We start from the raw sequence: 17235 nt of genomic DNA, 5'->3' as shown, positions 1-17235 counted from the left end.
TTTTCAAAACTTAGAACTGATTAGATTTTGGGTATGATCGGTTCAGTACTTTTTCAATTATTCAAATCACAAAATTTCAAAAAGTCGAATGAAAACGATATTTTAAGAATGGATGAATGGATTTGATCAAAATTGGTAGCGCGAGGTTTTTTGGGCCGGTAATCACGAAACTAAGGTCAGATTTGCAAAATTTATAATTGGCGTATTCGATAAGTTGAAAAAAAAAAACTGAAAACATTTGGATTTTGATGAAAATTGGTATTCTTCGGTTCGTTGAGTGGCTGATCACGAATCTGAAGTCAGATTGCGAAATCTAAAATAGCGATCCAATATGGTGGGAGAAAATCTAAAAATATTCCATTAATAGTGTTTCAAAATTTAAAAAATCGTCATATTTTCAAGTAAAATGGTATCCGAAGGCTTTAAAATCGTCAATTACGAATCTGAATCTTTATTTCGAAATTCGAATTGGATATTATTCATTTTCTGGCTGCTGGCCAGTCTAAAAAGAATTGCAAAGAATAATTCAAATACACAATTCCGGGTACAAATTCAGAACAGTAATTACACTAAACAGTCACTTTCATATAAAAATTTTTCTTACGATTCAAATGAAATTCAAAGCAAATTCTCTAGTATCTAACATTGTAAGTATGACGAATAAAATTTCTCACAGCGTATGTCATGAGTATAATAGAATTGTAGAAAGCGAAAGAATTTCCTCGATTCTTCCGGTCTAGCTACCAAAAGTGTCAAAGTGTCTACGCACTATACACACATATATATGTATATATAGTATGTATGTATACCAATATGCATATATATTTGGGTATTTTGAAAGTTGATATTTATGGGAAAGTAAACGTCTCGTGATTCACGTTAATGCCTGCCATAAGTAATTAAGTAATGACAGTTTCTGAGGTTTCCACGCCGGTTAACGGATGGTAGGGATCATTAATTAGAGGCACGTAGCTAATTAATAACCTCCCGTTTTTATGATTCGGTATTTTCATTATCATTATCAGCAGCAGCAGCAGCAGCAGCAGCAATTCTAGCCGACGGCCGTACGCCGTGTCACAATCTTTGATTTACCGTTTCCTCATCTCGCCAAGCAATTATAATATCAGACTACGAGGCCCCGTGTCTTTCCCTTCATTTCTGTGGCAGTTACGAACAAAAGTGCTTTTCTTCAACAAATATGCTCACCGTCGAACAGAACGTCTATTAGGAAGTGGAATGCCCCCTATATGTATGGGGCATTCCATGCCAATTCGACCAGGGTCTGACCTGAACCCTCTTGGATTTGGTTCACGATTTTTTATATTGTCGTTACAACTCTTAAAGTCATTTTTATTTTTGTTTCAGATTTTCTCTACATCCCCTGCCGCCCCCAGAGGTCCTTAAATAACGATATTTTGACAGCGAATGCAGCATTTTTAAAAATTATGAACAGAATTACATAAATTCTGCGGCTAGCACCAAAAATATTCCAACCAAAATTGACGCGGGCGGACAAAACGGCAGTTCTTTTTTTTTTTTTATTCATATTTAAGCTGATTAATAATTTTTTGTTAGTCGTTTTGATATTTTTTCCTCAGTTTATAGGATTCGATGTGTCTTCGCTGATACAACATCACTCTGGAAATTGTAATGAAAAATCTATGTAATGGAAAACAAAAAAAAATAAATATATATCCTGTCAAAATATCATCAAAATCAGAATGATTTTTAGAGTTGGAACAACAATATAAAAAATCGTGGACGGAGTCCAAGAGGTTTCAGGTCAGACCTTAGTCGAATTGGCGTGCAATGCCCTGTATACGTTCTTGTTTCGCGAACACTCCGACTAGATTTCAAAAATTTTTCAGTCGACTTAAAAAATTCGTCTTAGTCATTTTTGGATTCAAAGGAATCGGAAACATAACATTTACGATAAACATCCCAAATACTTTTTCGCAGATCTGTGAAATTCGCGTTTCTGTAACGCGCGTTGGAGGAAATTTGCGCGAAAATATATTTAGAGAAATTTTTATTTCCGGAAAAATATAGTTCTGGGTAGAAAATGAAAATTAGTTTCCTAGATTGACGTTGAAGCCTTGTTTAACTTAAAAAAGTAGATTAAACCTCAGAAACTGATTTTGCGTTGCAATAACCAAAAAAGGATCGAGAACAATATTGAAAACGGTTTTTCTAACGATACCTGTTTTACCGAATTTTTCTAGTTACTATAACAAGTGAAATTTTTCTCATTGTAAGGGTGTCTTGGAGTAATCAGGGAGCACATCTAGATCCGGGGATCTCGATTCCTAGGAGAAGGACACTCGCAGGAGTTTCTTGTGCAGCTAGTAGCATTGAACCCGAACCTCCTCGAGTCGATGCCGTGTCGATATTCATGTTCATTTGCATGGGAATGAGTTTATGCAGATGATTTTAGGTAGGCGCAGGTATTTACGCGGTGTACATAATCTATACGCTTATATAACATCGATCGCAAGATACGAAGGTGTTTAAGTCAACTTTTAGTGCGTAATGCACGTACTGCGTAGTACTATAAAATAAGACCGGCCAAGTCTTTTAACCAAAAAGTTACGAGCTTCGTAGATACTCGTTTATCTTCCTGCAGCGTCACTTTATTAATTAATTAAAATATATTATTAGAGATTAAACCAGAAAAGAAGAATCAGAATCTGCGGCTATATATTATAATCCGTGTATGAAAAATAACCGGGGAGACTATAAATTTTTCTCTCTGTCCACCGCGGTGAGCACTTAATTCAACCTTGGTACAGGTTTCGAGGATATCATCATGATTAAAATGAATATTGCGCACCCTGAACCGCGAAGAAGAAGAAAATGAAGAAGAAGAAGAAGAAGAAGAAGAAGAAGAAGAAGAAGAAGAAGAAGAAGAAGAAGAAGAAGAAGAGAAGGAGGAGGAGGATGGAATTAAGGGCTCAAATTAATTGGTACAACGTGGCTGATATCATTTTATCACCCTTTCTTTCACTCCTTCCTTTTTCATTTTTATTTCTTAAATTTTTTCTCTACCTTGCATTATTCGCGGTTAACCTTTCTCCTTTTTCTCCTTCGCTTCTAGGTCTCATTTCATCCCGACGATTTCGGTTTCGTAATCGTTTAATATCGCAGGCTCCTGCGGCATCGTCCGTGTTATTTCCCTACGAATGCGGTGCTCAGTGTCAACCATAATGCATGGTTGTATAATTTATGTACGGTTATACCGTATTCGGAGGCACTTAAAAATAGCCTCAAAGTATAATAATTACCTTACAGATTTTTCGAATTGAATTTTTATTCAAAGTATGTAAAATTGGTTTTACTCTCTTTCGTACGTGTGTCGGTGTTTATGCATGCATTTCTACAAGAATCACGCTCACAAGTGTAACGTGAAGCCTGAAAGAAGTCTATATATATTATAATAGGCACTTCGTGAAGTTCAATATAATTTTCCTGCCTTGAGATTGCCTGACTTGTAAATATTTCACCGCACGGAGTTTAATCGTTCGGGGAAAAAAAAAAAAAATTAAAGAAAAACAAAACGATAAAAAAAGACTTGAATGATAAAACATCAAAACCTAACAATGTTACAGGGTTATGAAAAAAAATTCAGATATATATATATATATATCTCACCTGTGTTTGCTTGTTTATTATTTTATTTTTCTTCCCCCCTCCCCCTCCCCCCCTTTTTTTTATCTTCTACAATATAAACCAGAAAATTGCACCGATGAAAATTAATCAAGGTTTTAATTTAGAAAAGTGTGTACAATACTTTCGGTGAGGAGAAAAAATTAAGGTAACGGAATAACTGCGACATGGGCACCATAGGCAAAATAAAACCGAGTTCTGAAGGATGTATAACTTTTATATATATATATATATATATATATATATATGTATAAACTAAGGGGGGGAAAAATGAAACAAGTCCGTAAGATCCCTCGCGGGTTAAGCCGGGAAGGTGGTTCTAATTAAAAATTAATACTGTAACTCTGCAGTCGGGCCGCGGTTTTCTTCTCTCGCGTATAACATACGTTGTACGTATGTATTTTACGTATAAAATTTGCAAAGGTATACGTATACGTACTTAAACGCATGTACACGGTACGAAATATGTGGAGAGAAAAAGATTGAAGCGAAACGCGAGTAAAAAGAAAAAAAGAAAAAGAAAGGAAGAAGGGGGAAATTACATCGAAGAGAAGAGCGTAAAAAGCAACTACAGCGCGAAAAATAACGCATCCGAGATTTCAATCCCTCGTATTAAAAATACACATCCCCCACTGTCGCAGCGAGATGAGACGAATGTAAGAGATGGAATTATGCGTGTATAGGATAGTGAGTGAGTGAGACGGGGAGGTCGAAGCGGGTGAAGTATAGTCATCCATCGGTTACGTGCCTCAAGAGTTAAGAACCAGCGTGTACGTCAGCACAAGGAATGTTAACTTTCCTTAATTATCCGAAGATGCGAGAGGGGCTCGCATTTCGTAAATTTCCTGCATCACGAATATATACGTATATGAATATATACCTATATATACATATATTATATACATACATATGTGCGACGGAGCGTCGAAGCGAAGAAAGAATCAAAAAAGAAAAGAAAAAAAATGAAGAAGAAGGAAATTAAAAATACAAAATGAAAAAGTGGAAAACCTGAAAATTACCCGTAAGCCGAAAGTGCAGAGGGGGGGAATAAAAGAAGATTTATAAAAAGGGGGAAACCCCGCGGTGAGCTGGTGGTCCAGGTTTCTCCCGGACTGCACAATCACTCGGCGTCCCGAACCACCAAACATGATTCAAAGTCCGTCCCCTTTCTCCGTATAATACTTTATTTCCCCCTTAAGTCGGCTGAGCGATATCTTTGCTGCATCTCATCTCGTATCTGATCCTATGAGAATCGATGAGAAATGGCGAGAGGCGGTGTTCTACCGTCTGTTTGTATGCGTACATATGCCCGGCTAATAGGGGATGAGGGGTGGTTGGTTCTGTTTGTCGGATGATCCTCGGTGATCCTGAAACCGCGATTTTGAGCACGAACTCCGCAAGCACCCGGGATTCTTACCAGGACTACGATTTGGACCGAGCTTGCAGAGCAAAAGCACACGACTCTACGTAAAAGTCTCATTGTTGCTTACTGGACAGAGCTACTGGATCCACGGACGCGTTGTCTCAATAATAAATCGCCGGGGATCACGATTTGTGGCTATAAATTGGTAACCGTAAAAGCGTCTGTATCACGGCACATTCCCCCTTTGATTACGTTTGTGTTACACTCCGCGTTTCTGCTAGGTGGACAGAAGCTAATTTCTGCTTCGGATGTTTGCCTGAATCTAGTATAATTAGTGAAATGTAACTGCGGTATGAAATTGTCGAAATAGTTTACAAGGAAATGTGGTAGAAGTAACCTTATGGTGAAAAAAGTACAGTACAGTATGACATATGTACCTACTCATAGTACTCATAGATTTTATGGTTACAGAGATCAAAGCTCATTGTGCTTACCCGGAACTAAGTAAGTAAGTTTATTCGTTTAATCCATCATGCATAGAATTTTAGAAAGGAGTGTGTGCTTCGTAAAGTGTAGGAGGAAAGACGCCAAGAAAAACATCGAAGTATCAGTTTGTTCAGCTTATCGCTCGTGATTCAATTAAGTAGAAATTACGCGGCATTAAGTACAAAGAAAGTAAGTACCCGAAACCATAAATCAACAAACTCATTGAGCTATAATTTTCCGTTAGGAACAATTATTGCAACAAGTGATATTTTGCTCAGTTTACACGTTTAGTAAACGTTGATTCGTAATCAGATCCGGGGATCTTCCTGTAGGTACAGATTTAGGTATCATAAGCGGGAGCTTCGGAAGTGCGCGTAAATTCGTTCTTAGCTAAGCCTGGAGGTTCGTTTTTGTTTTAGATTTTTTTTTTTTTCGTTATTGTCAAGAGCGTGAAAATGTAAGAAGATTAAGTCGTCGCGGAGTCACCGACCAGCAGCTTCGACGTAGCTTATTTCCTAGGGCGTACAAGGCGAGCCCAATTTATCGGTACACGCGTCCAACCGACCGTCCATTAGTCAAAACGATTCCTAACTCGCGCGTCCCGATCGAACTCATGCACGTGGACCCGGAGACCTTCCAAGGACTCGGGATCAAGTCGTGGGAAGAAATACGGATCGAGTCAAGTCGAGTCGAGTCGAGTCTCCGCAAATGTGTATCGGAGGGCACTCGTCCGATGGTTCAAACGAGGTGACAGCTTCTAGATTGGCTTAAAGGTCTCTCGGCTAGCGTCGATTACCACATCGCTGATCCTCCTGCATAAATTTATGTTACCCTATCACTGGTACACGCATAGCGTTCGCCAGTAGCCTCGCTCTAGTTGGCAGCAAGGGTATCTCACGCCTGACCGAACTCACTTTGCACGGAACTAGCCTTGGACTTAACTCCATTGGAGGTAAGGTAACCGTACCATTTACTAACACGCTTAGACCCAATTAACTATTGACCCATTTATTTTCCAAAGTTATGAATTGACGGCACTCATTGTGAATTTATCGACGACTAGAACCAATTGCTTCTATTTCGTTACGTACTAGACAGCAGCGCCAAAATATACTGAAAGTGGGATTCACATACTAATTTACATACAGTGGCAAGTTCAAACAATATTGCTAAAGTGGTTGGCTATTCTTCTTTTCTTAATTTATTTAGGCTTTCTACATTGGCTGGATTACTGTTCTCTAAGGGCATGTGTCACTGTGGTTGGCTAGTATATCTGTTGACTATGGAAAGTAAAAAGCAACGTCTAATTGATAGGTGCTGACGGTGACGAGCAATAAGAACAAGGAGAAAAGAAGACATGTTCATAGTCGGCTAGATGGAACAATGCATCCCAAGACCATCTATTGCGTGTGCTTTGTACCTTTACAAAAAAATTTATAAAAAATAAACGTTGAAGAGACCACCACCACACAATTGTACGAGGTTTACGGAAGGCGTACTGACCTATTGAATGGAGCGAAAAGTACTGAATCCAGTATAATTGTACCTAATGTACTGGTAACACTGGTCACTCTTACCGCGACGGTTGAGTATAAGTGCGATATTTTCTTTGGTTGTGGTTGATCCCTCAACGTTTTCTTTTTCCGAATGCGATTCCGATGCTCCATCGGTCCAATTACCGTATCTGAATGAAAGCACGAGAGTCTCGAATCTATTTCAACGGAGGAGTAATAACTCGACGAGTACCCGGCAACCTGACGGTACAAGCCTCCACTTGGAGCCAGGCATCATTATACGGTGCAGCGTAACATCGATCTTGCTCAAGTAAGCATAAGGAGACGAACAAACGTTGGAGTGTTTAAGAGAATTTGGAAGGCTCCGAAGAGATGGAGTGATATTTTGCGCGTAGTTTGAATCGGGAGACTCTGCCTTGGAAGTCTTCATCTCAAGTCAACCGGTCGCGTTCACCGTGGGAGAATGACAGACTCCGTTGAGAGTGTGCTGGTTCGTTATCTGTACGAAGTCGTTGCTCGGGATGAAAAGCACTTGAGGAAGGTGGAGAGCCGCCCGTCAAGAATAACGTCTGTCAGAGCCTCGTCCAGCTTTCGAATTTCGGTCTGGGTGGCTGATGGCCGGTGTCTTGAGGTTTTGACGGCAGAACAATGCCTCCCAATGATCCAGCAGTCTGTTCTACCCAACGAGTCTGACTGATCTCGACGGCCGGACGGTTCGCTGTCTCCATTACCCACCACCTTAGGCCGCGCCGGATCGCCAATTTGTGCGAAACTGAAGCCGGGGGATGCTAACTAAGTCCTACTAAGACCGGTGCTCCAAAGCCGAAGGACCATGTGGCGTAACTAGCCAATTCCACGATGATTTATTCCCCGTAGCAGGATATTATACGGAGCCTCTGTTACAGGCGTGCCTGGTAAATTTGTAACGTCCCATAATTCCGAGAGCTGTGTTTATGGCCCACGTTTGTATTATTATCGGCCGGGATTTGGGACGTGGAGAGGAAATTAGTAGGGCTCCGCAAACTGCAAGCTCGGTTCGACATTCTCGATATCGACGAAATTCGGTCGTCCTGCGGGCCGACGAGCTTCGCTCGATTATTGGATCGGAAATGTCTGGAAATCCGAATCTGACCGAGGCTCCACCGAGGATGAAGAGAAATCGGTGCAATTCAAAACTGGGAAACGTTTTACAATATACTTGAGCAGTGGTGCTCAAGTAAAGAAAAGGAGTGTAGAGTGTAAGCATGCAAATGGGATTTCAAGCTTGAATCAAAAATATCCGGTAAGATTAGTATACCAGTTATTAACCCTGTACCAATTATTGACCTCTTTTGGTTGTATCTGTTTGAACCTTGGTTCTAAAATTACCAAAAAATAAATGTGTAGTGTCGCACCATCCAGCAATTGGTTTTAGTCATCGAGAAATTCACAATTTGAATTTTTTTGAAGTGAACTTGAGTAAATTCGAATAACAGAAGCTAAGATATCGAGAATTCGAGATAGGAGTTTATGGCTAGAACGTTTCAAATGATTAAACTCTGGTGCTTTTGACGCGCGAAAAATGTTTTCGGACTTGTTTTTTCCACTGGTCAGATCTCTGCAAATTGTACAAAAATATTCAAGAAATCTTACATTAGGTATCGTTGATAATCATTGACGAGTATTTATAAACCTATTCTTAACCACTCTAGACGTAACTATTTACCAAATGTTATTTCGGTCAATTACTGGATACCTTTATGTCGATAAAAATAATCCGAAAACTATTATAATCGTATGAAAAATACCATAATTTGAAAAGTTTGAACGTTCGAACCGTGACAAACCTTTTCTGAAGCATTTGACGTTGATCACAGCATGCGTCGTGTAAATTCGCTCAAACCCATTTCCATCGCATATAAGATATGTTGTTTCGTTCGTATTCACTACAACGATCGCAAACACCTTTCTTGGAGAATGTATAAACGGTTTTTTCCTCCTCTTAACTTTCGATTCAAACTACGGATCCCATTCGTCCTTAATGCGCATTCGAAAAGGCGTTGCGACGGCCAAGCGGCGTCGTAAAAGTCCCGGAGATCGTTCGTTGGGTTCGTTACCTCCAGGCAGCAGGGGTCGAGGGCCGCGGCGAATCCGTCATCGCCGCCGTTAGCGACGGCGACGACGAAGGCGACCTGGTGGGACTCGAAGACGCGGTCCCACCGACGACGACGACGACGATGACGAAGACGATGAGGAGGAAGACGGTCCTTCCGTCACCCGCGCTCTAACAAGCTTCTAATGAGGAACGGGTGTTTGTCGTGTTCATCGTGTTCGCCTCCGTTCCATAAGTGAGCACCGAACTCTCCTCGCGCTGCGCTGCAGGTCGCGCGCAATTACCATTTATCACTTGGGCTACACGCGCTTTATTCTCTCCTCGTCTCCGTTTCTGATCCTCTATTTTTCCGGACTCGACGTTACACCCTTTTTCACATCTCTTATCCCCCCGCCACACCACCACTACCAAAATCCTCTTGGTTTACGTAGTACGTGTAACACCGCACTCAACTGTTTCCGGTATCCAGTTCTCAGCTTCGTTGTAGCCTTCTTAATTCCGGTTCCTCAGTATACCGTGCAATCAATCTCTTCCTTGGTTGTAGGTATACTTTGACGCAATTATGCGCACATTTTTATATTCCCTTTTTTTTTAACGCTTTTTAAATACTCTGAATTGGTTCGTTTTTCGGACCTCTAGATTAAAATAGCGCGAAATGCAGTATGATTGACGAAAAATCAAAAAAGTCTACACTGTTCTATAACCCTATGTCGTGTGTTTTTGATTACGCAATCAGCCGTCTATCAGGATATCGTTCTTGGCAATTTTTCACACCCCGCTTAGCAGTGTCGAAAAACTATTAAAAAAATTCACGGAATCAGTTTAACATCTCTACTTGATGATCCGATAGTTTGCAATACAACATTTTTAGTTATTTAATAAATAGAAATTTTTAAACATTAGAAAACATCCGAGATACAGAGAAACCCAAATGTAAGACGCAAGGATATCGTTACGAATAATAATCTTGATGACATGGTGTAGACTGTAGAGGGGTTTCTTCTCTTCGTTGAATTAGAATTTCAAGTCAAGAGTTGACAATTTAAAACTAGGATTTTATACGTAATGTTTTCTTCTCAACTTTCAACCCCCCGGTACCGGATCAATGAAATGCATTCTTGGATGAATCAAAAACGCCTAGACAACTGTGTTCATTTTTCCGAATGTAGATTCGGCAGCGTGTTGCCTAGTTGAAAACCGTATCATGGGCATCAAGTTTCTTATCAGCAACCGCCTTGCCAGGTCTCTACAAACTAGGCAAGCAAAGCAAAAGGTGAAACGGTAAGAAGGGTGGATGGGGGTGGCTCGAGATGGTCGTTCGCCCTTTGCGAGAGGGATAGAGAGAGGACTGCCGGTAATAACCGTATGTCACGAAACCATAAAACCTCCAACTGTACACCAGTATAACGTATACAGTATACACACACCAAGTGCCCATCCACCCACCCGAGGAAGCCTGCGCCGCGGTTTATCGCTGGTACGAAGAAGATTTTCCCGCGTACGTTTATTGCATCCATTATCAAAGGTCGCCGGTCTTGATGGCTACCACCTGTGATGTATCGCAATGCTGTTGCAGAGCGTCTATTAAAAGGTCGCTGCGCGAAGTACGGCGGCCGTTGGGATACGGCAAAAATAGCGAATAACTTTTTGTTGAACTTCCTTTTGAATCGCGCAGAGGGCGCTACTTGGCATACTTGCGGCTTCGCCGAAGCCTCTGAATTCCAGGTGTTATATATGGTCCAACATGGTGTGCCTAGGAGTGCAACGTCTTTTTCTAAAACAGTTTCGTTCTCGCGCTGGACTGGACTTAAGTGGGGAAACAGGTTTAGAACTACGTTCTTTTTAGTGATTTTCATGATTTTTTTTTTGGCAAGAAAGGAATGACAATTAGGTACATAAAAAAACGTAGTCCTAAACCTATTTCCCCCCTCAAGTAAATTCGGTACCAACGGCATGAAAATACCCTAGATCGGTGGTGATTAATTTTTTTGACGTTGAGATCTGCGTGGGAAAAAAAATGAGCGGGTCTTTTAAACTCCGTACACGGTATCGTTCGGACAAGAAAAAAAATTCCCTAACAATATAGGGATTTCTTTAGACAGTTGGTACAAAATTACTTAAAGGCTCTTATCTCGAAGAAAATGGCGTGTCGTAGGAGTTCTATGTACACCATGTATATTCACACCACGGCTAGAAGTGACTCGAAGAAATCGAAGTAGAACCGGCGCCGCTTAAAGCCTCGATTTCCTCACCCCTGTTAATATCACTCCAAGCGGAGTAAATTCAATCCGTTTGTTATAGCGTCTCTGCAGCCGGAGTCGGCGAACCGACTGGAGGAGAGATTCTTCGTAACAGTTATTTCCTTCGTTCATTAACTTTTACGGTTTCGCCGGTTGTTTCCTAGGAGGACGGAGGGTTGGCCGGTTCTCGTTGTTCCTCGACGCTTCGCGAGCCGCTTTCAATGCTCGGCGACCTCGTTACGCCGCCTTATGCCTTATGCCCTCCGTACAACTTAACACTTGTTGAAAACCCGGCTCCGAGGGTATTAAAGGAAGCGCGGTGCAAAACGCTGAAATGGAACTCATTACTGTTTAGTCGAGTAAAGGCGGTAAGGGGGGATTTTGAGAAGGGCGAGTCTGCCTGCGTTTTGTTATAATAATATTTTACGCTCACCACCGACGTCTACCTCGGTCTCGCTAACGACGATGGGTTATTCAGTCGCACGATATCATTCTTTTCATCGCTATTATACTCCCGACGCCATCTCCTCCGCCTTCTTTCTGTACGGTGATTTTACCGTTCGCGCGTCCTGACCGCAGAATATGCCCCGTGCTTCTATCACGCTACGTGACTCGAGTCACGAAACACTTGTCCTCGTTGAAATTGACATGAGAAGAAAGTCTGTTTCATCAATAGATGTATGCAGAGTGAATTTCTAACGACTGCATGGTGTACGTCCTCTGCTAAAATTTAACCCTCACGCGCTGAAATCCGAAAGCGGCTGTTTCCCAGGGTGACCAACTGTCCCTAACCTTGAAAATTTCGACAGTTGCGAATTGAGCACAACTACCACCGACAACTGTCGATTTTTGAGGTTACAAACAGCTGGTCACCCTGCTAAACAGCAGCTTTGCGGATTATATTTTAGCAGACGACGTGCAATACGATTGTCACGAATACGTGTAATTAGAGTAGTCACGACACGGCGGAGAATTAAAACTACAGAAAAAAAACGAGTAGATCTTGAAAGACAAATATTGAAATCCGAGTACCGTCCTCTATCTATTTTTAATCCGGTAATTGTTTTGCTTCTATAAAATTGAAATCCGATCGAACGTTAATCGTTATACATATTTTCTCGCATTTTAGATTCAACCGTGTAAAATAATTGTGCTTATAATTCAACATATCCAATAAGTAGATATATAAAGCCGCTTCTGCGTATCGATCCCGATACCGACATCTTACCGAGTATCGATGATCGATAAGGTTGACCAGTGTGGGGATAACCTCAATCCGAAAAGAGGGCTTGTGTCAATCCAATAAGTCATTATTCTCGCGGTATTCTCAGGCTAGAATCGACGGTCATGGGTTATGTTACGTTTATCGAGATTGAGTTTGTTACACGCTCGGCCGACTGTGGCGCTGTAGGTTTCTCTGTGTTGCCAACATAACTGTCTGGTGAAAAAAATTACCGATCTCAGATTTATTGTCCCAATGTGTACATACATACGTTATACCTGTACATTCGTAATTAATGAATAGACGCCGTTTGGGCTAAAGCAGCCGGAACGCCCAGCCCCCTCGAACACGCTTGTAATAATAGTAATAGCGGTAAAACAACGGGAATATAATGTAATAACGAGAAGGAGGGCGGGAATATAAGGAAGGGCGGCACGCTGTGCCCGAGTTGGTTTTGCATGTACCGACCCGCCGCAATGCATTCATGTATGGGTGGATGTAGATACACGTGTTCGCAAGCTCAGCATCCCCAGGAACGAGCCGCGGGTCTCTTAGTCGGCGGTTTGCGGCGGGCAACACACAGCGAAGGGTAATTCCCGAATTGTAAGGGTGGTGAGTAAAAAAAGTAAAGGGGAAAAAAATTCGAGGAAATATGTCGTTGGACAAAAATGTGTTGTAGCATGAATTTAAAAATAGTTAGACCAAGGTCCGTTGGAGAAGTTAGACACAGGGATACGTGCGTGAGATATTATCTCTGAATAACCAACCTTTTCCATGGCCGGCGTCAATTCGTAAAGAGGACGCGTAATGTTGAGATATTTAATAGCTCTGTATTCGTTAATAAATATTACTTGTTCCAATACGAATCCTCCTGCGAATATTAATTTTAATCAGACGGGCGATTAACCTCTTATTAGAGATACCAAAAATTACTGCCAGTTCCGTCGCGACGTTATAACAGAGGTGGTTTTTAAAATTCTGTAGATGAAAAGGGGGTTTGAGGATCGGCGAGAAAAGTTGGAAGCGCGGCTCTCGTCGGGTTATTCCAACCGCATAACTTTAGGATTAATTAAATTTGACCGTTGTTAAAAGGATTAATTAGTTATACTACTTCCACCGCGATTCTCGTATAATTCTGGAAAGAAGAAGCTCGGCTGAGGGTTGGTAAAGAGAATTTGCACCCCTCTTTGCTGGGCTTTGTAGCCCTACGGCACACGCCATATCTTGGGTGGTAATGAAAGTTGCGGAGGACAAAGATTCGAAGAGAGAGATGGAGAGATTTAAGGAGAAGCCCTGGTCGCTTTACACGTTTTTGTATATATTTCCAAATATCAAAGTCCACGTATCTCAAATGCGAAAAATAGCTTGACTCAATTTCGAACAAAAACACTGCAATGCATTTCTTTATTTCTGTTTCGAATGAACATTTCTTGCGGTGCTTTTTTTTTTTTTTTCAGAATAGTGTATAGAACGTTATTGTTAAATCCTGTTTCGCATTTCAGATACGTGGAATCTGATATTTCGAGATATATATACGACAAGGTCGAAATCTTTCTTTCCAAAAAATAGGAGGAGAGAGACGCAGAAAAAAAAAAAAAATATTAAAAAAAAAACCGATCAACGAAAAGGTAAATGAAAGTAAAAGAACATTTAATATCTATATCATATGTTAGAAGCCGGGCAAAATGTAGAGCTACAAGTTTTTTCAGAACTCTTTTCATTTCGTCGTGAAACGCAATTCCGAGTCGTTCAAGAGTCCTGAAACGAAAGCAACTGATTATGGACACCGTAAAATGAAACCCCTCGGTAGATGATTAGCGATTTTCCACGGTCTACGGAATAGTCCTGTAAAAGAAATGAACAAAAAAAAAAAAAAAAATTAAATAGAAACAAAATTCTTATACTCGTTGCACAAAAGTATAACCCCGGAGTGAAAAAGCAATCAGTGAATACGTCTTTCCCCGAAGAATATACATTCGTAGGTTAAGCATGTATATCTGTGTATAAGAAACGCAACCGTTCGCACGGACTTGGAAAGCTGTAGTACCTACACAAAAGCTCGTAGGCTTTTTTTTCCATTTTCCTTCGCCCTTCGTGATCCGCGAAGTCTGTCTCGGCGGTAAAAATTGTCCGATATATATATATATATATATATGTGGGAGCAATAGCGACTTCGAGACAATGGTGGTTCGGGGGTGGGAGGTGGGGGGATGAAAACCGACGTTGGGTTTTTCCCCACCTGCTGTCCTCCTCGATGTCGACGTCGGCTTCGGCGTCGCGACGCGTACGTTTCACCGTCGGGTCGAGCGGCTCCCCGGAGGCCGAGAACCGCGGCGTGATCGATGTCTCTACTCTCCGCAATTTGAACAATGTCGCGCTATATGCGAAGGGCGCCTCGTTCTTGGCATTCTTCGTTAAAATGAACGCGAGACCGGCTACGGAGCTGGATCACAACTCGCCGAGAGAAGAGAGAAGATAGGAACCCGCGTTCTTATTTACTATTCAGACGACGGCGGGATGCTCTGCTGAAAGAAGAAGAAGAAGAAGAAGAAGAAGAAGAAGAAGAAGAAGAAGAACAAGAAGACGAAGAGCGGAACCAGAGCCAACTTTTAAACCTCGATACGACTGCACTTTCGCGAATCATCCTGCAGGACTTATTTCATTCCAGGTTCCCTTCTAATAATTTTTACAAACCCTCTTGTCTCATAGTTTCTTTATTTCTTACAATGAGTTTTTCGAAAGATTCATTTCAACGACTATTGGGATTGTCACTTAGCGATGCGTCCTCTGGTGGAAAAAAACATCAAACCAATTCAATCAGGCTGACAGCTAGTTAACTTTTTTGCCACGTTTTTTTGCACGCGGATAACGCAACAGATATACATTATCGATTGTGTTTCATTAATTAACGTGACGCGATTAGTTTGTAACACCAAAAATTGAGATTCCCCTTTATTAAAATTAAAAACTTAGGTTACGTGACGACAAAATAGCGCCGACAACACCAGGCTCTGACGTTGTGAGGGACATTTTCAAAAACTTGTACATCACAACTGTTACAAGCAACGAAGAATGTAGGTATAAATTTCACAAGGCTTTTACCGTTTTTTTTTTATCCATTTTGTATATTGGTATAGATATAAAATGTCACAGAGGGAGGTTTTCTCCATTTTTCTCCGTTTTTCTCCAACCTTCACCCAACGCGCTTTGCGTGAATTATTAAAATGACAACAATAATAATAATGATAACGACGATGATGGGAAAATGGGCGAACGCAGGCTGTCCCCGTTTGTCAAAGCTCGTTCAGCGTCGTATATTTTTTATTATCGCCTAACGACGCTAGCTCGCGTTGGTCAGATACCTATTTATTCGAGAACGTCCGCTTGGCACGGGATGCAGGACGATAATTAGGGAATAGTGAACGGATGAATGGTGAGAGCTGAGCCCTCCAAGTTGAACCTACGTTGCGCGGTCGGTGACTCCGAGTTTCTGAGAAATAAACATTTCCACTTCATCATCCGGCCGCATATTCTTCTTATTATTACCATTCTAGTAGTACGCGCGTTATATTCTCCTTCTCTGCTGGCCAAAGTTGTGAAATCATACAAAAACCCGGGTGATCAATGATCGACGCGTGAGCTGTACGTACAGACACGTTCAAAGGTCTCGGAATCAAACGATCAGTCAGTCAGTCGGCAGTCCTGGCATTAAATGCCTCTGCCTGCCAATTATGATCGAGAATCGACGAGAGATTAGGAAAGAGAAAATCTCGGTGAAATAACTTTTATACGTTTGTTATAAAGCGATCGCACACTGAGCTGAAAATAAACGATGCGTCGATTAATCCAACCCAAAAAAAATTCAAACTATGAATTTGAATCCAAAATTTCGTAAAGTTTAGTACGTAGTCTGAATAGCGGAAAAGTTTTTCGATAATTTATAGTTTAGTTTAAGAATATTTTTCAATTTCAAGCAAAAATATTCATTCTTCTTTCACTTATGATATCAGATTCGTACTTAGTAAGTAAGACGATGATAATAATTGACACTTTAATGAAATAGATCGCGAGGAAAAATAATCGAATTTGTAAGATCCGAAAAATTAATCGGGAAAAAATAATCGATTATTTTCGATAATTCTTTGGCCGTTTAACCGGCTGCATAATTAATTGTTTATTCCCGTGCGTTTTCTAATGCAGGATATATATTTACGCAATTACATTATAATTATATACGTAATGTATATGCAAGTTATGTTCTTGTCCTATGTGAATATAATTTACTATCTATTCGGTAGACGTTAACGAGCATTCGGACTCGGCGAGTTTCGGATCCGGGAATTGACTCCTTCGTTCGCTTTCTTTGCGATCAGAGGAGAACCGTCCGAGAGGAGATGGAATAAGGAGAAAAATGGTGATGCCCTCCATCAAACCGCGTGCTTTTATATGCGGCGCGCGCCTCGAAGCCCACCCAAAGCCCCATGTAACGTTTAAAGTCGTGGGAATGGTCGTTTTCTTGTTTTTTTTTTCCTACCACTTTCCTTCCGCCTCGTGTTTTTAATCTATCTCCTTTTCAACGAGTCTTCGAAATTACCCAATCAAGAATAAAGAAGATGAAAATACACGTGATGCGCGTGTTTATACCTGCGTCTCAG

The 17235-nt window shown here is 41.0% G+C and overlaps 1 protein-coding gene across 4 annotated transcripts in view; it reads right to left on the bottom strand.

Moving 5' to 3' along the window:
• The window catches only part of LOC124211547 (discoidin domain-containing receptor 2), a 95796-nt gene that overhangs the window by 55388 nt on the left and 23173 nt on the right, over positions 1–17235 (bottom strand). The gene's annotated exons all lie outside the window — the stretch shown is intronic.

This window comes from Neodiprion pinetum, chromosome 2, assembly GCF_021155775.2.
Source record: "Neodiprion pinetum isolate iyNeoPine1 chromosome 2, iyNeoPine1.2, whole genome shotgun sequence".
In the NCBI taxonomy this organism is placed as follows: domain Eukaryota; kingdom Metazoa; phylum Arthropoda; class Insecta; order Hymenoptera; family Diprionidae; genus Neodiprion; species Neodiprion pinetum.
Note: the sequence above shows the minus strand (reverse complement) of the source record. Positions and strands in the feature narration are given on the sequence as shown.